This window comes from Acomys minous, assembly GCF_964271855.1.
Source record: "Acomys minous genome assembly, chromosome: 11".
Classification (NCBI taxonomy): Eukaryota; Metazoa; Chordata; class Mammalia; order Rodentia; family Muridae; genus Acomys; species Acomys minous.
The window spans coordinates 24,716,836-24,739,263 of record NC_140492.1 but is presented as its reverse complement, the minus strand read 5'-3'; the positions used below and the strand labels follow the sequence as shown (position 1 = coordinate 24,739,263).

At 38.7% G+C, this 22,428-nt stretch overlaps 1 protein-coding gene across 1 annotated transcript in view; it reads left to right on the top strand.

Annotated features, from left to right (window-relative positions):
- The first annotated feature begins 818 nt into the window (after positions 1 to 818).
- Positions 819 to 22,428, top strand: part of ROBO1 (roundabout guidance receptor 1) — a 994,953-nt gene continuing 973,343 nt past the window's right edge. Inside the window, exon 1 of the mRNA XM_084802512.1 lies at positions 819 to 1,099. The gene's annotated coding sequence lies outside the window, so the exon portion shown is untranslated. The remainder of the gene's footprint in view (positions 1,100 to 22,428) is intronic.

Below are 22,428 nucleotides of genomic sequence, written 5' to 3'. Positions count from 1 at the left end.
CTTTTCTGGCGTTGTTAAAATGCTTCAAATCCCCAGTCACAGGGGTCTGGCTCATGGCAGGTCCCCTGGTTCTGCTCATTCATCTCTCTAATAGATTAGGGGAAAGGGGTAAATGCGGGAGAAAACATGGCAATTAAAATAGTGTATATTTGCCAAATTGTAACCTTACTGGTATTTATGATGATGAATATTTTATGCCAGCATACCAAGGCAATAAAAAAATTTGTCTTTCCTATTTTGTGAAGTGGAAGTGATGCCCATGCCATTGTCTTTAATGCCTCCCTCTTAACTGTTTGTGTAAATCTCTCTGGTTTAACAATTGGTGCACACATTTTGGGTTCTACCATTTTAATCCACTTAAGTCAAGTTATTGGAATAGCCAGGTATTTTCATGAATAAACCTGGGTGCTATTTTACTTCTGGGAAGTGCAGAATGTTTGACCAAATAACATGACTTGTGTTCATATGAATCGTGCACTACAGAAAGCAAGAGGGAGATTTTCTTGCCAAAATATCCGTGTGAGTCTTTTTTTCCTTCAGAAAATGTTCTTTGAAAATCCTTTGTATTATCAAAGCCACCCCCACAGACAATTAAAAGCAGATATAAAATGATAGATCACATGACCGGAGTTTAAACGTAAGGGCTTTCCCCCCCTTGCTTAAACATCGCAGCAGGCATTACAATACCAGAGGTAACGAATCAATTAAATGCATTTTCCCTTTGGCGTCTCCAGAGCTGCGTGTGGAGTGTTGCTGTGTAGTTTCGAGCTGGAGCTAGGACCCAGGGGCCTCCGCAGCCACCAATAGAAGCACACACTTGGACCTATTTGTATGCAATGCCGTGTGCTCTGCGCATTAATAGTAATACAGATAACGGGTATGAAAGAATTCTCTACTGAAGAAGGATTGAATATTTTTCCAGGGTACTGAGACTGAGAAGAAACCTGATTCTACTCTGCCTGTTCCTCACTCCTATTGAAAAGTCTCAGACGGCCTTTGCTGGGTTTAAACTCGGGAGGCTCTTCTCTGCATAGCAAAGTTGGAGGGCTGTGCCGGCATCACCGAGCTGCTGGATTTCTGAAAACAGTCTTATGGAAGGGTAAGTCCTACAAATGACTACAAAAGAAGAAGCTCAGGCTACAGAATTGTGAACGAGATCGCTTGGCTGTACGGTGGTGGTCAATGGAGTGGAGGGTGGGTGCGGAAAGGACTCTGCATTTGCCCAGAAATTGTGAGGGATGCACCAGGGATTTGGGGAGGGTGGAATCAAAAACCTTCAGGCTGAATGGGAAATTGCAGCCTTAAGCTCTGGCGGGATTCAACAAGTTTCCCCGCAGAGATGTGATGTTTGTTTGGTTGCCCTGCAAGTTGGGCCAGGTGTCTCTTTTGAGTGAGCTGTGCTTGCTTAACAAAGAAGTTTCTGGATTTTTGCCTGTGTTGTGTGGCTGGGTTAATCTCTACTTAAGGAAGTTCTATGCAGCATTTGGGTTTCTTGGGGACACAGGGGAACTGCCTTGTGGGAAGTTCCGATTTTCAGCGTCCTGCTGGGTTCGGACTGGGCAAGTTTGCGGCGTGATCCGACGATCTCTGAGCGCAAGGGTTTGCACTGTATGGAAAGATGCAAAAAAAAAAAAAAAAAAAAAATGCTCGGAGGAGCTCTCAAACTTTGAAAGCATTCCTCGAGAATAGGTGCCAGTGGGTACCTTGAAATTAACCATTGCTAGGTGGGATTGTGCTGAACTCTTGGAGATATGTAGGTAATGGAGTTTTTCGAGACCTTTCATTCTAACCTGGACCTTTTTGCTTGGAAGCGCTAGTGACGACGAGGAGGAGATGGGGATTACAGCCAAACCAGAGAGCACATAATCAGAGAGAGGCAAAGGAGGGAGAAAAGAGAGCTGATACATGAAGGAACAGGATACACCCCATCTTTCACACACAAAAACCTCACTCGCGGGACATGCCAGGAATTCGGTCCAGTTGGTGGCGTTTAGCCGCAAAATATATTACAGGGAGGTCCAGGAGGCTCTGTATTATTGATGAAGCGCTGTATCCTTTTGGGCCCTCCAGCTCCTACTCCCAGTCCCCTCTTGCCTCCTCTGTCTGATCCATCCCCACCTGAGAACAGAGCTTGGCGCTTGTGCGCTAGTGGGCTAGCCGGCCCGCAGCTCTGCGGACACAATAGGGAGAGGTTTGTGAGCAGCCAATGCGGGATCCGGGGAGGTTCCGGTGAAAAATCTCTCTGCCGCAGCCGCGGCTGCTGATCTGTTTTGCTCTGGGGCGTTGGAAACTGCTTTGGTTCAGCAGCCTTGCACTATTAAAAAAAAAAAAAAAAAAAAAAAGCACCCGGAGCTCACACCTGAGCATAAAGATCTCTGATTACCATTGTAGTAGGTCACTGCTGCTGGACAGAAGAGGGCTTCTGGAGAGACTAAAAGCTTTCACCTCTTACCCATTCTATTCATTCTGGGGATGCGAGAAATCTACTGGTATGCGAAGATTCCTAGATTGCACCCAAGCAGTCTAGAAGACCTTCACATCAAAAGGGGAATGATATCCAAGAGGAAAGAAGGAAAACACTGCCGAGATTTTAGGAGGAGAAAGAGCACAGTTCAGGTCACTGGTCATACTTCTGGGTTCTTTCTAATGGATGGTTTTAGTTGTGGGGCTTTGAGATGCTGTCCCTGCCCTCCCTGGAAACTGAAGAGGCCGGCTTCCAGTTGCGGGAGCTCACTAGAGACTCCTTCTGTAGATGAAGGAAGGAGAGGGCAGAGCAAGAGGCTCCATTCTGCAGTGTCATTTAACCCTGACCTCTGCACCTCCCACTCTTTCGCGCCCTCACTAGGGGGTGCCCAACCTTGTAAACTCCCGGTGTAGCTGTCTAGTTTTTAGGAAAAAATCTTCCTGAATTTATGAGTTTTACAAAGGTATATGAAGAGTGGGCTAGAGAGGGAGAGGGAGGGACGGAGGGACTGAGGGAGAGAGGGAGCGACGGAGGGAGGGAGGGAGAGAGAGAGAGAGAGAGAGAGAGAGAGAGAGAGAGAGAGAGAGAGAGAGAGCAAGAAAGCGCAGAGTGGCCAATACCTTTCGCTGAACATTAAGAATCTTGAGGGGAGCCTGAATGAAGTATTATATAAAACAGTTTTTAGAAGGAACAGAGAAGAAACACATTCCTTTGAACACGTTGAGGATTACATTGTCACTGTGATTATCCTCATTTCTGTGTCCTCTTTGTTTTGGCCACCTGAGAATTAGGATATACTATTAGAGGCAATGATTAGAGAAACCACTGGCCCATCTGGAGACCAACTAGCACCCTGGTGACTAGATTTTCAACCTGGAAGCTCCCAGTACATTTTTGTGGGATACTGGGTTTGCCATATGAGACCTGTTTGCTTTATGCCTTGAGGTCAGAAGCACATGTATAGGGCTCTTTTAACCCTACAGAGGAGAGAGAGAGAGAGAGAGAGAGAGAGAGAGAGAGAGAGAGAGAGAGAGAGAGAGAGAGAGAGAGAGAGAGAAGAGAGAAGAGAGAAGAGAGAAGAGAGAAGAGAGAAGAGAGAAGAGAGAGAGAGAGAGAGAGAGAGAGGTGTGGAGGGAGGGAGGGAAGAGAAGAGAGAACCATCCAGAACAGTATTAAGTTGCTAAGAGCTTACTCTATGAGAATCTATTGTGTACCCAAAGATGAGTAAGAGACTAAAGATGAGGAGCGAACAAGAATGGAGACATGCATTTCACATCATTGCCATGGGTTTGGACTCCTGTTAGCATCTCTCTGCACATCTTCCTGCTCCATGTGTCTTTCAGTGCATCCTTGTGCAATCTGCAAAACTGAAGCATAGACACACAGCTGCAGATCCCTTGTGGAGGCTTGCTACAGCAAACAGTTTTTAATCACAGGTTTGCTGTATTTCCCCCACTTCCTCCCTTTGGCTTCCATTCCCTTCCCCTGTCCTTGAACCCAGAGTACCATCTCCAGGGCTGCTTCTAGTGATGTAGCTCTGTGCTAATCATGGGAGGAGGGCAGCTGTACAACAGCTGTCTGGGGAGTCACATAGCCTTAAAAGCTGACTTTTTCTTACCCCAAACTGCACAAAATACAGAATAAATATGTCTCCCCAAAGACAAGCATTTTCTCCTTTATAATTGTCTTTTATTTTACAGCATAGCAAAATCAATTCAAATACGCAATAGCATTGATGAGAGATGAAAAGGAGGCTATGCATTCCTGTGTAGTGTGCAGTATTTGGAAGCTGATGCTGTGTGCTGTGCTCAGCAGTCTCATCTTTGTCACCCATCAATATTTGATATATTAGGGGTATTTTTATTTAAGCAAGATTTAATATGTTACTTTCGTTTTTGAGGCTCAGAATCTCCTGGCACTGCAAAGAAAGGGAAAATAAAAACAAAAACAAAAAAGCAAGGCTACAAAGACCAGGCCTTGGCAGCATGATAAAGGAGCAGGTGCATTGCACCATTTGAAATGTAATTCAGATGAAGTTCTCCGAATCCCACAGAGAGGAAGCTGCTTTTGCCTAGAACACTCAACTGACTTTTCTCATTTCACTTCCTGAAATATATAAATTGAGGACAAGACATGATAGTATATAGTAGGTCAAATTATAACCTTGTTATATAACCATTCATCTCCTAAACTCTCTGTTAACATGAGCATTTTTATTGTTGTTCCCTTCACACACATATCTAATTATCTTATTGTTTTCTGAGATAGCTAATTCTCTTAATGAGGTAAAGAATAGAGGCCCTAGAACAGTAGCTGATTTATCTAAGAATGAAAACTATTTTTTTCCCTAATGACAAAAGACAAAATGTAGTTTTGTTTTAGTTTCTGAAATCTGTCCCTGCAGGATATATATATATTTGTAGATAGGATGCCATTTAATAAACCTGAGCATTAGTGAGTTTTGGAATCTAGAGGACTCCTGGAAATAATCCCATGTGGGCATCAAAGAATGATTATAAATATTGTCCTGTTTATTTGGTTGTCTTTTTGTTTAGACAGAGACTCACACTGTTGCCCATGCTGGCCTTCAAATTTCTGCATATCCTACGCTGTTCTCTAAGTCACAGTTGTCCTATCTTCAGAGGGGCTAAGATAATTGATTTGTTCTATTTATCCAAGAGGCAACATGGCTTTGAAATAAATCTACAATTCAACTTTTCCCCCTCAGGTGTCAAAAAAGAGTTTGGCGATTGTTTATGTATTTCTTCCAATGATTGACAATTCAGAATACCATAAGTGCCCTTTAATTTATAGAACATTATTACATTTCTGTCAAATCAAACTTTTATTAGAAATGACATTGCCAAGATCTCATAGATAGTCAGTTACTTTTCTGGTAAATTCTACCATACTATTTACCTGGCCATATGATTCTAAAGGTTCAAACAAACCAGATACGTGATCATATGAGAAATTTTCCACTGTAGCACTGGATCCAATAATATGGAGGATTCTTTGCTTAGCCAGGACTAGTGTATATTCTTCCTCTACAATAAGATTTCTCTGACTGTGCAAAATCACACATGTTGTGACCTCTGATTATCTAAATCAATTATTACTATGTATAGATTTATGATCAGCTATAATTTTTCATTTGTTCATCATAATTCTGTATTTAGAGTTTATTGTTCATGGTTGCCCATAGAAACCCAGATATAATAATATGTTTGTGGTGCTTCAATAACAAAATAAAATGTTTATTTCTAACCTGTGCTTTCCTTCTTTCTGCCGTACTTATATTCCAAACTATCAACTGCATATTTAAGAGCACCTCAAGTAATTTAAAGGAACTGACTTAAAGGAAACTCACTGAAACTTCATAGTCTTAAGGTGATATCCATTCTTCTTCTTGCCAAATTTTATTTTCTACTTGAATTTCCAGTCTCTAAATAATTCATCACATTCTTAGACAAATCTCTTTTTTGCCTTGTCTTTTAGTGCAGATCATTATGGGTTGTCCTGTTTCATGGTGGCACCTCCATTCCCTGATACCTCCTCCATGGTCAGCATTATGTCACCAGTATTTATAGAAGTTACAATTCTACTACACAAATGATGGTGTATAAACTCCTTCATATGTCATGATCTAAACCTCGGATGGTTCTCTTCATCTTCATCCTTAATCTGTTTCCTCGACTTAAATATTTGGGATGTTTCATTTTCCCTGCTTTTGATTATGTCAGAGTGTTTTCATCAAATGGCTCTCACTCCCTTCCTCATTTCGTTGATCACAGCAAAATTATTGCTTATTCTCAGAGGATCTTTATGTGAAGAAAATGGATTTATGGTATGAACTGGCATAGGTCTTTTCACTAGAAAGGCAAACATGAATGGCAGGGATTCTGTGTCTCCCTGGGAGGAGTATTTGAGTCCAGGTGTTACTCTCAGTGTATTTGGAGCTTTGTTTATGGAACATGTATGACCATATCATCTAGATTACAAACACAGAGGTAAAGCATGGCTCTATTTAGTATCCTCATTAAGCATTAAGATATGAGATATACAACCAAGTTTCCTGTTCACTCTTCTAGAACACATCTTCTAACAGAAAGCTCATGATACGCTTTTTTTCTAAAGGGATTTGCATTTCAAATATCTACACTGTTATTGTTTTTAGTTATGTGTAAACATATGTATCTCTATGTGGGTATGTGCACATCAAACAGGTGCCTGTGAAGATCAGAGATCTAGGATCCTCTGATGCTGGGGTTGAGAGACAACTGTGAGCTTTCCTTCTTGAGTTTCTGGGAACGCCACTTTGGCCTTCTTAACCACAGAGCCATCTTTATAATCGCCTATAAGATGTTATGTAATGAGATCTATGTATTCCAAGAACAACTTTAAGTCACTATTTAATTAGGCTTCACCTATTGTGAATATTTTCTCATAATTTGCTCAAGTTGTTTTAGGTAGACCTACTTCATACATTTTCATTACTCTATAGTATTGAGCGTGACACATGTACTATAATTTGTGCTTCTCATTCCTGCTCATGAACATTTGAATTTCCCTGTATGAAAATTGGTGTAACAATGTTCCTACACATCTCATTATGCAGATGCCTAACATTTTCTTAGGTGCATCTAGAATTGAAATGACTTAGCTATATGTATGTGTAATGTCCTCAAGTTTTTGGTTTTGTTTGTTTTTTAACTAGATTCTTCTCTCATGTAAGCATCTAGACCACAGTTTTTTTTTCCTCCATTCCCCCAGCTTTCTCCTACCTATCTAGGCACTCTCTCTCTCCCAGATCCCCTCCCCCTCCTTTGGCCTCATCTATTTATAGTTGTAACAAAGTACTAAAACACAAGCCAGTCTGAGGCAGAAAGAAATATTTTGGCTCAAGATTTCATAACTGGATCTACTCTACCAGGTAACGGCTATGACATACATCATGACAGTAGAATAGAGCTATATATCTGTTACATTCTTAATGTTTTGCCTGTTTGTATTTGGTGTGTCTAAAATTCTGAATGTAAATCAATATCTGTCATATCTTGTCATTATCGACTTAAAACATCTATCTAGACATAAGAACATCTTAACCCCAAAACAACTAAGCTTCAAATCTCTGAAGAAAGAATTTGAAGAATATATCAGAAAATGGAAAGATCTCCCATGCTTGGGATTGGGAGAATCAACCTAATGAAAATGGCCCATCTTAACCAAAAACAATCTACAGATCCAACGCAATTGCCATCAAAATAGCCACACAACTCTTTACTGACCTTGAAAGATCAATTCTCAACTTCATATGGAGAAACAAAAAACCCAGAAGAGCTTTAACAGTCCTTCTTTATTTTCACATGTTTATTTATTTCCCTTATGAGAATGACATATAAGAGAAATGTATAATTTCCACTCCTCCTCATCTTCTCTGGACCCTGATCCCTTTCCTAGGAGTGGAAATATATATAAAATATATCTATCTATATTATTTTATTTTATTCATATGTGCATCAATCCTGTTAATTCAGATGGTCTTATTTCCTTGATGGTCTCCATGCCTCTCATTCTTTTTAAAAATTAATCAATTAATTAATTTTTTATCCTTTCACTCTTATGCTGTTACATTCTACCCTTTGTTTACATGAGTCCCTTGGCCATGAGAGGAGATATTTGATTGAGGCAATTCATTTAAGACTGATTGTTCCAAGGTCTCTCACTCTATGCAAATTGTATGGATGTGGGTCTCTGTATTTTTTACCATCTGCTGCAGAAGGAAGCTTCTCTGATGACCGCTATGCAGGGCACTGCCCAGTGAGTACAGCAGAATGTCATTATGATTAATTTTATTATTGTTATTATTTTTGTTATTGGTGGTGGTGGTGGTGGTAGTAGTAGTAGAAGAAAGAGGAGCAGGAAGAGGAGGAGGACGAGGAGGAGGAGGAAGAGATGGTGAAGGAGGAGGAGGAGAATAACAGTAGTCTTTGGTTTTACCTTTGGGAAAAAGTTTTACCTGGGCTATTTATTATTTGTTTCATGCTTAGCATAGCAGTGTCGTGTATGGGTTCTATCTTGTGGAGTGTGCTTTACATCAAATCAGGTCTTGGTTAGAAACTCCGAAAAGTCTGAGCCACATTTGCACTAGCATGTTTTTGTTTTTTTTTTTTCCAAGCAGGACACCATTGTAGATCAAAGGGTTTGTGGCTGAGTTGCTATTTACATTTCTCCTTTGTTAGTAGCAGAATACCTTCCCACACCAAAGACCCTAGCACCTTGGAGAGAAGGCTCTATGTAAGCACCAGCCTGACTTCTCTAGGTTCAGTGAGTTGTGTAGTGATGTCCTAGGGCACTGACATCAGTTTGTGAAAATCAATTTATAGTCTAGCCAACAGCCTAGATTAGTTGGGGGGTACTCATGGACCACTTTGGCCAACATCTCAATTAGATGTAACCCTATCCAGGTTTTGGAAACTTCACTTGGTAAGAGGAGATGTTCATTTAAGGTTCCGTCTTCTCTGTTATTTGGCAATTTATTTTAGATTGCCTTTATATATGTACATATTTTAGGAAGCCTGTACTGTGTTAGGTTTCCATACTATCTCTCAAAAGGCCCTTAATTTTTGCTCTCTCTCTCTCTCTCTCTCTCTCTCTCTCTCTCTCTCTCTCTCTCTCTCTCTCTCTCTCTCCCTCTCTCTCTCTCCCCCCTCCTTTATACTCCTCTTACCTCTCTACCCTAGTCCATACATAACTATTCTATTTTCAATTCCTAGGGAGATATATCTGTCTCCCTTAGTCTCTTCCTCTATACCTAACCTCTATGGTTCTATGGATTGTAACGTGCTAATCATTGATTTAAGAGCTAATATACTTATATAGGCAAATACATATCATATGTGCCCTTCTGGATCTGGATTACCTCACTCGGAATGATTGTATTTGGAACTATTTACTTGTTAATTTCATAATTTAATTTTAGTGTCTGAATGATATTCCATTATGTAAATGTACCATAATTTATTCATTCATTATTTTAAGGACATCTATGTTGTTTCATCTTTCTAGCTAATAAAAATAGAGCCTTGGCTAACATAGTTGCACAGGAATCTTTGTAGTATATGCCCAGTAGTGGTATAGCAAGATCTTGGGGTAGATCAATTCCCATCTTCCTGAAAATCACCACATTGACTTCCATAATGGTTGTACAAATGTGTAATATTGCAAGCAATAGATGAGTGTTCCCTTTACTCCATATCTTCATCAACATGAGCTGTCACTTTCTTTTTTGATCATAGCCATTCTGACATATGAACAAAAAAAAAATCAAAGTAGTTTTAGTATGCATTTTCATAATGGCTAAGGATGTTGAACATTTCTTGAAGTATTTCTCAGAATTTTGGCTTCCTCATTTGAAAATAGTCTGTTTAGATCTATACACCAAATTTACTGGGTGATTTGTTTTCTTGATGTCTAATTTCTTGAGTTGTTTATATATTTTGGATATTAAACTCCTAGTGGATATGTAAGTTGGTAAAAATCATTTTGTATCTGTAGACTGCCATGTTACCTAAGTATTCTTTATAATGCAGAACTTTCTTACTTAACAGCATCCCCTTTAATTATTGATTTTAGTGCCTGTGCTAATGGAGTTATGTTCAGAAAGTTTGTGTGTGTGTGTGTGTGTGTGTGTGTGTGTGTGTGTGTGTGTGTGTGTGTATGTGTGAATGAGTTCAAGACTAGCTCTCTTTTCTATGAGATTCACTGTGTCAGATTTAAGTTAGGTCTTTGATCCCTTTACGATTGAGTTTTGTGTGGGGTAATATGCATAGATTTCTTTGCATTCTTCTACATGTATCCATCAAGTTTATCGAGCAGTGTTTGTTTAAGATGCTGCCTTTCTTCTAGTATGTATCTTGTTTTGTTATTAAAAATAAGGTGTCCATTGGTGTGTGGATTAATCTAGGTCTTCAATTCAATTCCATTGATCAAGACACCTGTTTGCATACCAGTACTGTGCTATGTCTAGTACTGTGCTATGTCTAGTACTGTGCTATGTCTAGTACTTCGTCTCTATAATAATTTGAAGTCAGGGATGGTGATAGTGATATTTCCAAAGGTTCTTTTATTATTCTTGGTTATTTTATATATCTTGTGGTTTTTGTATTTCTCTATAAAGGTGATATTATTCTTTAAGGATCCACAAAGAATTGTCTTGTAGTTTTGACGGAATATGTATGAAATCTGTAGATTGCTTTCCATAGGATGGCCATTTTTACTATGTTAATCCTACTTATCCATGAAATGTTTCTTTCTTCAATGTCTTAATGATTTTATGACACAAATATTTTACTTGTTGGGTTAGAGTTACCTCAAAATATTTTGCATTATTTGAGGCTATTGTAAAATTTGAAAATTGAAAATTGTGAAAACTCTTGATTTCTTTCTCAGTCCATTTGTCAATTATATGTATAAGAAGGCTGCTGAATTTTTTAAAATTAATTTTGTATCTTGAGACTTTGCTGAAAGTGTTTATCAGCTGTAGAAGATTTTGTTAGTATTTTAAAGATCATTTTTGTATTTTATTATATCATCTGTGAATAAAAATACCCTGACTTCTTTCCTTCTTTTTTTGTATCTTCTTGTTCTCCTTCACTATCTTACTGCTCTAGCCAAGACTTCAAATACTATTGAATAGTTTTGGAGAGAATGGGCAACCTAGTCTTGCTCCTGATTTTAGTGGAATTGCTTTGAGTTTTCCTACATTAAAATTAATGTTGACCATGGACTTGATGTAAACTGCCTTTATTATACTGAAGTATGCACCTAGTATTCCAAACCTCCCTTTGACCTTTTATCATGAAGGGGTGTTGAATTTTGGCAAAAACTTTTCTGCTTTTTTTTTTTTTTTTTTTTTTTTTGGCTTTCAATTTGCTTAATTGGTAAATTATGTTTGCTGATTTACATATGTTGAACTATTCCTGCATCTCTGGAGTGAAAACTACTTCATGATTTCATGATTGTGGATGATCTTATTGATGTGTTTTTGGATCTGATTTACAAGTATTTTATTGAATATTTTTGCATCTACTTTTTACAATTGTCTTTGTCTATTTATGATAATTTATTCATATTACATCCTGATTGTTATCCCCTCACTTGTATCTTCCAGTTCCCACCCTCCCTCCCTCCCTTTTCTGCCCTCTTCCCCATACTTTAATACGTAAAATGGATCTGTAGTTCTGTTTCTTTGTGGGTGTTTATGCTGCTTGGGTATCAGTGTAACTATGTCTCTTTAAACAGATGCAAAAATATTCCTTATGTCCCTATTTTATGGAATAATTTGAGGAGTACTGGTGTTTATTCTTCTTGCAAAGTCTGGTAGCATTCTGAGATAAACCATCTGTCCCTGAACTTGTTATGGTTGGCAGATTTTAACTACTGCTTCAGTTTCTCTAAGGGTTATGGTCTGTTTAAGTTATTTAATTAATCTTAACTTAACATTGATAAGTGGTGTGTATCACAAAAATAATCTGTGTCTTTTAGATTTTCCAGTTTGATGCAGTACAGATTTTTAAAGTTTGTCCGTATGATTTTCTGAATTATCTCAGTATGTGTAGTTATGTCCCCCTTTTATCTCTAATTTTGTTAATTCTCTCTTTGCCTTTTAGTTAACATGGCTTTGGATGTATCAATTTTATTGACTCTTCTCAAAGAAACGCCTTTTTGTCTCATTGATGCTTTGAATCATTTTTATTTGATTGATTGATTATATTTATTCTATTTAAGGCTTGAGTTTAATTATGTATTTCTGTCTAATTCTTTGGGTATAATTTTTTCATTCTTTATTTTTTTCTATTCTTTTAAAAATATTTTATTAATTTATTCATATTACATCTCCATTGTTAGCCAATCCCTTGTATCCTCCCATTCCTCCTTCCCTCACGCTTTCTCCCTACTCCCCACCCTTATGTCTGTGACTGAGGGGGGACCTCATCTCCCTGTATATGCTCATACGGTATCAAGTCTCTTCTTGGTAGCCTGCTATCCTTTCTCTGAGTGCCACCAGGAGCCCTGCAAACTCTAAGAGAACACAGATGCTAATTTGTTTTTTTTTTTTAAGAGTTCAGGATAGTATGAAATCCAATTACTTTAATAGTAGGGATGCAGCACTTTTAACTGCTCCATGAGATTATTTTCTATGCTTTTCACCTGGGTTTCTTCTCCTTCTCCTATTCCTATTATTCATTGATTGGGCATTTTCATACTGCTCCTGAGTTCCTGCATGTTTGATCCAGCAGGTTTTTTCTTTTGTTTGTTTTTCTTTTTTCCTTTTTGGTTTGTTTTTGTTTATTTATATTTTTAATTTGTTTGTGTTATGTTCTGATTGTAGCTCCCTCCCCTGTTGCCTCCCCTAGTCTTCAGAAAGCAGGAGCCCTCTTTTCCCTATCATCTGCCCTCAGCCTATCAAGTCTCATCTGGACTGCCTGCATCCTCTTCCTCTGTTGCCTGCCAAGGTGGTCCCTCCAGGAGAAAGTCATTATGAGTGGGCACCAAAGTCTGTCAGAGGTGAAACAGCAGTTTTTAAGTTTAACACGTTATTTAATCAAGGGTTCCATTTCTTCTATTATGTCTTCAATAGCTGAAATTTTCTCTTTTATCTCTTGTATTTTGTTACTTAGACTTGCCTCTGAGATTCCTGTTTAAGTTCTTAAAGTTTTCATTTCCAGATTTTCCTTAGGTTTTTTGTTTTGTTTTGTTTTACTTTTTATTCTGTTTTGACTTTTAGGTCTTGAACTATTTTTTTCTATTTTTTGTTTAAACTATAATTTATTCAGATTATATTGTGATTGCTATCTCTACCCTGGTATCTTCACCTTGCCATCCTCCTTCTCTTTTCTGCTCTATTTCCTCCCATAGAGCTCTTCCCACAGCATCTGACCACAGCCTATCAGGTCTCATCTGGATAGCCTGCAGCCCTCTCCTCTGTGGTCCCACAGGGCCTCTCCGCCAATGGACTGGCACCAGATTTCATGTCAGAGGCAGTTCCTGCTCTCTCCCCACCCCCTTCCTCATATGGAGAATGAGCTGTCCAAGGGCTATGTCTGAACAGGGGGCCTCATTAGTCTGTTCATTTTATTCCACTGTTCATTTGTTTTTCTATAGATTTCTTTATGAGGTTTATTTTTTTTTCCTCTTTCAGGCCCTCGCATATTCAAAAATGCTTTTCTTTTTTTATATATAGTTTAATGTATTTTAATAGCAAACTTACAGGAACAGCACAGAAGTCAGGCAACATTAAAAACAGCTACTTGCATGTGGGACAGCTCAGTTAGAAAAGTATAGTGAACGGATGGAATCTGCTGTATGATAAAAATGCTACAAACACCAGTTAGTTGCCGTCAATAAAAAATTTACTTATTTTAAAAGAACCCAAATGCTGGCGTTGTCCAGAAAATTTTGACAGGTTTATTTATAATTGTTATAAAGTTGAACTGTTGAAAATGTGTTCACTGAATCATTTTACTTGCATTAATGCTTTACATCTTGCATTTATATTAACAGTTCACACACAAATGAAAATGGAAAAACTGCTAATACCTGATTTCTGTGCCCTATTTTTCCATTCACAATCACATATTTAGGTACCTTTTGCCCTATGGGAAAAAATATCTAACAATCAGAACTACTGATAACAGGAAAAGGAAAAAACCTTTTTGAGAATGAAATGTTTCCCCTCATAGTGGACTCTTACGCACCTTTTCCGCGTATGCAGTGTGCTAGCTGGATACCTTTTGGCACGATTGTTACACGTTTGACGTGGATAGCACACAGTTTGGTGTCTTCAAAAAGTCCAGATGGGCCTCACTTACCTCCTGCAAAGCACCAATAAAGCTGCACTCTGGAAGCACAGATCTGTTTTGAATTCCTGAGCAATTTCTTACACCAGACGCTGAAAGGGGAGCTTACAAATGAGAAATTCAGTGGACCTCTGATAGCGTCTGATTTCACAGTGCCACTAGGCCTGTAACGATGAGGTTTCTTCACCCCTCCAGTAGAGGGCGCACTCTTGCGAGCGGCTTTCGTAGCCAGTTATTTTCTGGGTGCTTTACCACCGGTGCATTTGCGGGCAGTCTTGCTTTGGAGGAGCATGGTAAGGGCACCTCCTTACTTACCCCTCTTCTCCCTTGGCTGGAACTCGGCAAGGGAGAGGCTGCGCTGCTGCTGCTGCTGCCTGAAAATGCTATTCTAATGCTATGTATGTTGGTCTCGTGCTTCAGCTTGCTGCAGCTCTCAGGGCCTGCTGTGGTAGATTTGCTAGGCTCTAGTGAAGACTATTGTCCTGAGCGCTTTTGATTCTCATTTCTTGCTGGCTTCTAGGCATCTGTGTTTGGAAAGATTTTAATTCTACATGCTGGTATGCAGGCTGATCTTTGTTTGGTGTTTTCTCCCTTGGTTTCTGTTACCCTCTCTGGTTCTAAGAGGGGTATTTTAGATGTGTTTCCTGGTTAAAAAAAAAATAGTGATAATCCTGCTGGAAATTTTAGGGAGCTGGGGCTGGGTAGAGGGTGTGTGTGTGTGTGTGTGTGTGTGTGTGTGTGTGTGTGTGTGTGTGTGTGTGTGTGTGTAAGTGGGTCCAATGGAGAGAGGAATACGGGGTTTTCCACCAGCATCTACTAAGTCCCCTGGGAATGGGAGCACTGAGTGAGGAGTAGCCACAACAGATACTTTGCTACACAGCTAGGGATGAGGCTGGGGATTGGATTTGGAAGGGAGGAAGGGGAGGTACAGATCTGCAGGCGGCCTACTAGGTTCCCTTGGAAGTGTATTATCGATGAGTCATTTACTCTTACCAAATTAGAGGATAACTTACATCATCTTTTCAGAGAAAAGTATGCAATAAATAAGATTCTCCCAGTGATATCAGGTTCATCAAAGATACAGTTAGACAAAGCACAAATTCACTCACTTTTTCAAAATCTAAATTTTATTTGACATTAATAGGCACTAAACAAGCAAATTCTTTAAAATTTTAAAGCATGACTGATAAATATTTGCCATTTTTATTTTTCTTTTGTCAACATCATGGCCTGGAACATACACTGTGGTACTGAGCTATGCTCCAACCTTCATGTTTTCTTATAAGAAATAAGGCCTACCCACGTTGGCATTCTCTCCCTATAATTGACACCGTCCAGCTGCAGTGTCCTGAGAGGCTGGAAGCACAGAAATGTACCGACACTCTTGGCATATTATTCATAACAGTCCATAGGCAGAACCAATGTCTACTGATGTTGTGCATATAAATAAAACATGGTATATTACATGCCAGAAAATTTTATTCAGTCTTAAAATGGAGTGAAATTCTGATACTTGTTATGACATGTAAATATTACACTACAGACAGATGTTGTATGGTTCTATTTATTAAAATATTTAGAATAATAAAACTCAAACTACAATAAAATGATGAGAGTAAATGGATGAGGATGCCGGAGGATTATTATATAACATATATAGACTTTTGGCTTAGAATGATGAAGAAAAATATGATGGTGACTATACAACCACATAAGTGAGGTTAATATCAGCAATTAACAAGATGAGTTTCATGCTATTATATATATTTTTTTCTAGAACAAAACCATATTTCTCAAAAACTTACTAGGTGCTCATTTTCCTTTAGGAAAATTTCTATTTTAGTACATCCTCTCGAGGCCTTTTAAAATGTTAATTTTAAAGAGAGCACCATAATCGCTCTGCCTACTAATATTAGGATGAGTGCATTAAGTCAATAATGGTTTTTTATGAAAATTGAATCACATAAAATCTGCTCTTTGAAATAGACAGGGCTAAACAAGCCATTCAGTATAAGGGATGAATTGAAGCCAAAGAGTGTGCTTCTACATGCAGGAACTGCTAAAGTCAGATGGAGGTTTAGGAATAAAAAAGATGTCTGGGAACAAGCCAAATGCAAAGTCAGAGATAGAGAAGTAGCCCTGAGACCCCAGGAGAACTTCTTGTTGGGTCTGACACAAAGTAGCCCAGAAGGGAATGCCTTAGCCACCTGCCCAAGAAAGCTGGCAGATCAAAGATGACTGTAATCTAATGGGATTACTGCACTGACACAAATGTATGCGGATATCGGGAATTGCAGATTATGGCGCATCTGCTCCTTTGCTCACCTCCGGGGTGGTGGGAGCAGGACATGACAAGCAGGGACTGTGTGCAAACATAATAACTCCATACTTGGTGCTGGAGATTTAAATGCTGCAATCACATCTATTCTTCTCTTCTCCCTTTTCCCCTTGGTTTAATCATTCGCATTTTCATGACATTGCTCTACTTCACCCTTCTACTGTAAGTGCCATTGAATGTTTACAGAAACTTTCCTTTACAGATAATGATCTAAAATTCCTTGAGATCCATTGTGCTTAGTGTATGACACAACAATAGTACTAATCACAGGCCAGCATGAGGAAAGAAAGCTGGTGAGATACCTCTCAATAAATGAGGCTGACTAAACTCTGATGCAAAAGCAAGCTTTACTCAAAGCATCAGACAGTTTCTCCTCTGAGGGTTGAATAATCACATGAGCAGAATGCACAACCACAAGCACAAGCCACACAAGGGAGGCGAGTTGTATGCAGCAAACCCATGGTTTTCCAAGTAGGCATATAAACAACAGCAGCAGGTTGTAATGAAACATCCCAAGTAAACTCACTCCTAAGCAGCTCTCCCTGGATGTGTTTTCTTAAAGCTTTGGGATTTAATGCATTTGTCACTAGTCTACCATTCTGTTGATAAAAGAAATTCACAGGGTATCAAGTCTCTTCTTGGTAACCTGCTATCCTTCCTCTGAGTGCCACCAGATCTCACCCTCCAGGGGATATGGTCAAATATGAAGCACCAGAGTACGTGTGAAAGTCATACCCCACTCTCCACTCAACTGTGGAGAATGTTCTGCCCATTGGCTAGATCTGGACTTGATACCCTACGAGCATATACAGGGGGAGGTAATCCCCCTCAGGAACAGTCATAGGGGAGGGGAATAAGGGGAAAATGGGAGGGAGGGAAGAATGGGAGGATACAAGGGATGGGATAACCATTGAGATGTAACAAGAATAAATTAATAAAAAAATTTTAAAAAATTCATAATTACTGAATGGCCAGTGAATGAAGAAACCATGTGGATCCTTAGTCTATTTGTACTCTATTAAATATATTTATTCAACAAAAAATTTGAACAAAAGTGTTCTTCAGTCTGCATTTAATAAGGCAGTCTATTGAAAATGTCCTATTTCCTGATCACTTTGTTTTGGTATACATTAGTACCAATCATCAGTTTTACATTTGATCTTAGCCAAAATGCCCGAGGAGTGGTCAATGCTCCCTGTTATCCGAGTCTTCTCCTGCTCTCCTCCCTCCCATCTTGTAAGCTAAGCATGCAGAACCACACCCTATATTTGGGAGACTTTCACTCCCTCATGTTTGACAATCTATAAAATTTTCAAAATTGTATTACAGACCTGTTTCTTTAATATTTTCCGTATTCTTTTAAATGTCTGGAAGCAAGCTCTACAAATTCCTTTAATCCTGACTTGTCCTTTTATGTCAATACCCTCATTTCTGTAATTTGGGGGCTTGTCTTGAACAATTTAATAAACTGTTTTAGTTTTTCCAACTCGTGAACCCAGATTTGCTTCTCACCCCATTTCCCGACTTGGCTGAATCTCTCTGTATTGTGAAACACTGTGCACATCCCTCCAAGGCCCTGGTACTAGTAGTGCTTTAGTCTCTCTCTCTCTCTCTCTCTCTCTCTCTCTCTCTCTCTCTCTCTCTCTCTCCCTCCCTCTCTCTTTCCTTCTGAGAAAAAGACTCAACATTTTGTTTTCTGTATTTGTCTTATTAGTGAGCTGCTAATATCCGAGGGAAAAAATACTATCTTGTTCAGTTTCTTCCTGTTGTTAACAGAGTGATTTATAGTGTTGAATGATTATGTGGTGGGATATATATATATATTTTCCACTACTATGTCATTTCATATTTTTCCCTCAGAATAGAGTAACCAGATACCCATTGATTCCCATTTTTTTTTGGAAACTTAATACATTTAATGTGAGGCATGCATATCGAGTATTTCTGTAGTTTGCCAGACCAAAACGGAAGCTAGGTTTTCTCAACATGTTGCTTATACAGCCAAAGAATTTATACCAAATATGAAATTATTGACTTCCCCTAGAGCTAAGACTACTTACTGGAAAAAAAGAAGCACACATCATTTCTATTTGTAACCTCTGCACATAGGACACTGTCTGGCACACAGGTGATAATTAAATTCTTATCTTTGTTTGAATGGATGACTGGTTTCCCGTATTATTGAATGTTTCAAGCACTGTGGCCAATATTATAGATACTATATTCTAACAGTGAGGCTGTGTAGCTTTCTTCTGGGAAAAATAAAAGGGAAAAATACAATGGAGTCTAAATCTCTGGAAGACTGTAGTGACCCCAGGAGTAAAGGGAAAAAGGTACTTTGAAAGCTGGATAATCAAATTTTCAGTGAAAAAACAAAACCTTATCGACATTGCTGTAAAAAAACAACAGACAAAAATGCAGTACAATCACTACACTGATACAGATGATGACAATAAAGATCACGGGTATAAAAGACAGCATGGGCAAAGTGTATGAGAAGGTTTTCCGGGAGGAAAGCAAAAGTTAAACTTACATGATTATATTAAAAATTCCCCAAATAAAAGAAACAATTTTAATTTCCTCTGCCTTATCTACTGAGAAAAAAATGATATGTATCCTTCATTTATACATTTGGGTGTAATAGTCCTATTATTAGTCTACTTTTCATATTTATACTTGGTTCAATAATAATTACTACATCCATACCACAGTTTTCTCTCCCTCTTCTCCTCCCAGGTGCTCTACACCTACCTTTTCCCTGAGATACTCCACCTTCTGTTTCCTTTTCAGAAAAGTCAGGTCTCCAAGAGAACACAGTCAAACAATAAGACAAGACAGAAGCCCAATGGGAGGAGAAGAGTCCCAAGAGCAGACTGAAGAGTACAGACACACCACTTCCACTGTTAACGATAGCACAAACCACCGAGATAAGAGCCTCGACCTATATTGCAGAGCACCTGGTGCAGACCTAAGCAGGCCCAGTGCTTGCTGCTTTAGTCTCTATGAGTCCATGGAGCCCTGCTTAGTTGACTCATCTGGGCCATGTTTCCCAGGTGGCCCGGGATGTTCCTCCATCCCCTCTGATTGCTACACCCTTTCCTCCTCCTCTTCTTCAAGGCTTCCCTGATCTAGGGAGAGGGACCTGGTGAAGAAGTCCAATTTAGACTCTCTCTCCACATGAGTAGTTGTTGGTCTCCATGCAGGCTTCTGTCTACTATCAGAGGAAGCCTCTCTGATGATGACTGGACAATGCACACATCTATGAGTACAGAAGAATGTTGTTAGGAATTGTTTCACTGATGTCTCTTTATGTATTTGCTTGGTTTGTTTACTTATTTATCTATTTTGGCTAGTCATGTTTGGCTCTCCTCTTTGTCTCTGGGCTATCAAGTCTCTGACTGTTGGTTCTGCAAATACAGTATGTATTCACTCCTAAGCATTAATTAGCTGTTAAATAAATGATAACCAATCTATAATCCACAGATTCCCATCAGTTAGGTAAAGAGGAGGGCTCTAGGGGGTATGACTGGACCTCTCTGGGAAGGGGTAATAGAGTAAAGTTTGCAGGTGGACTGACAGCAGATGGGAACCCAAGTGAGAGTAATCAGTCTGGTTTCGGAGGGGGAAGGGAAAGAGTGAAGGGAGAGGTAGATTTCAGTAAATATTCATTTGGGCCTAAAGTATTTTCACTTTACAGTCTACCTTGCTCATATGCATTTCAAACCCTTGTTATAATTTATAGATTGCCTACACTATAATACTTAGCTAAATATTCAACCATAAAAATCAATTTTACCTGTTAAATTTTATCGACATTATTTCTTATCTTTGAATAGGATGAACTTAAAAATTGACCTTTTAGTTTTCTACTAATTAATACGAGTGCCCTATATTTAGATGATTGCACTAAAAGATTATTATACATTTGACATGAAATATCTTTACCCTAATAGTGAATTGTTCCAACATAGCATAATAACTCTTCTACTTAAGAATGATAATCAATGAAATCATGAATAGCATATGAAATTTCTAATTAAGTACAGAAAACTAATGATTTGATTGATTCGGATTTTCCTGTGTACTGAGGTTTATGATAAAGAATAAATACCTGAAGGACAATAAAATACTGAGATGTACAGCAAACAACAACAACAACAAAAACCTGTGTGTGTAGATCAAGGACATCTTGTGGAGTCTGTTTTCTACTCCACATATACTTGAAATCTGTGTAGAAAATTTTAGCTGTTGATCCATCTTACCATTCCTTGCTGTTACATGTGTGTGTGTATATACATATATATGTGTATATATACATATATGTTGCTCAATTATGTGTCATAGGGAACTTTTTCATATATACAGGCATTTTTATTGAATCATACTAGTATCTGTCTTACATATTTTTCAAACCTTAATCCCAGTTCACAGCGAGTCATTTTTACCATTCTCAATTTCTGTTAGAAGCACTTTTGATCACACAGTAGCTATAAATAATTGAAAGTTTGATATCTGAAGATATGTAAAATATCCTTCTCAGAGGACTCTGTACTCTGTTGTCCATCATAGAACAAATTGGATCCATCTTTTAAAGACTTTCATATATATATATATATATATATATATATGTGTGTGTGTGTGTGTGTGTGTGTGTGTGTGTACGTATATATGTACATATGTATACATACACACACACACACACACACACACACACACACACACACACACACACGGATTTTTGTAAAGGTTCATGGGGAATTTAGAAGGTAGCATGGGACCCCTAAAGTTTGAGCCCCCTTTGAAAGTGCTAGGAACTGATCTTGGGTTTTCTGCAAGAGCAATACATAGTCTTAACTGCTGAGCAATTTCTCCAGCCCTAGTTCTGAGAGCCTCCTCCCTCTGCATCCTGAGTGATAGGATATAGGGTGTGACATGTGCCTACTCTGTTGTCTGTTTCTACCATAACCTATAAGTCACTAAATTATACCTTTGTTACATTTACTATACAAAATTTCTACTTCACTATTTGTTTCTTCCATTACACACTTGTTTAGAAGTATTACGTTCACCTATAGATGATTTACATGGTTCTATTATGTTATATCCTAATGTTTCTAAACTTATTAGTCCAATACACTTTTTAAATCAGTATATGATTTCTGGAGAGATGGCTCAAAGGTTAAGAGCACTGACTGTTCTTCCAGAGGTCCTGAGTTCAGTTCCCAGCAACCACTTGGTTGTTCACAACCATCTATAATGTGATTGGATGCCCTCTTCTGGCTTGCAGATGGATATGCAGGCAGAACAATAACTAAAGACTCTCTAATTTTCTCCATCTCCCCTTTTAAGACCCATGTTTCCTGCTCTTCCCCTCTCTATTGTTCCCCACTAAACAGTCCATTTACACTCTTCAGGTGGATTCATGCCCATTCAACATGAGGGGAATCAAGCCTAGTAATGGAAGCATAGGCAACTCCCCGGATCTTGTGAAGTCATGGACCTTAAAGGAGAACTTATAACTGCAACTTTACTAAACCAACATAGCCCATGACTAAATTCTTTATATCTAGTGTTATACCCAGAGATAAGAATCACCTCTTTTGTGGAAACTTTACTTCGCAATGAACAAAGACTACTACCGAAAACCACAAATGACCAAAATGCAGCTGTAGAGCCTGGTCACAGTGGCTACATCTACAACATAGCACAGGCATCTAAGATTCAGGGATCACTGTGCAAGAGCTGGTGGAAACATTGGAAGCCTG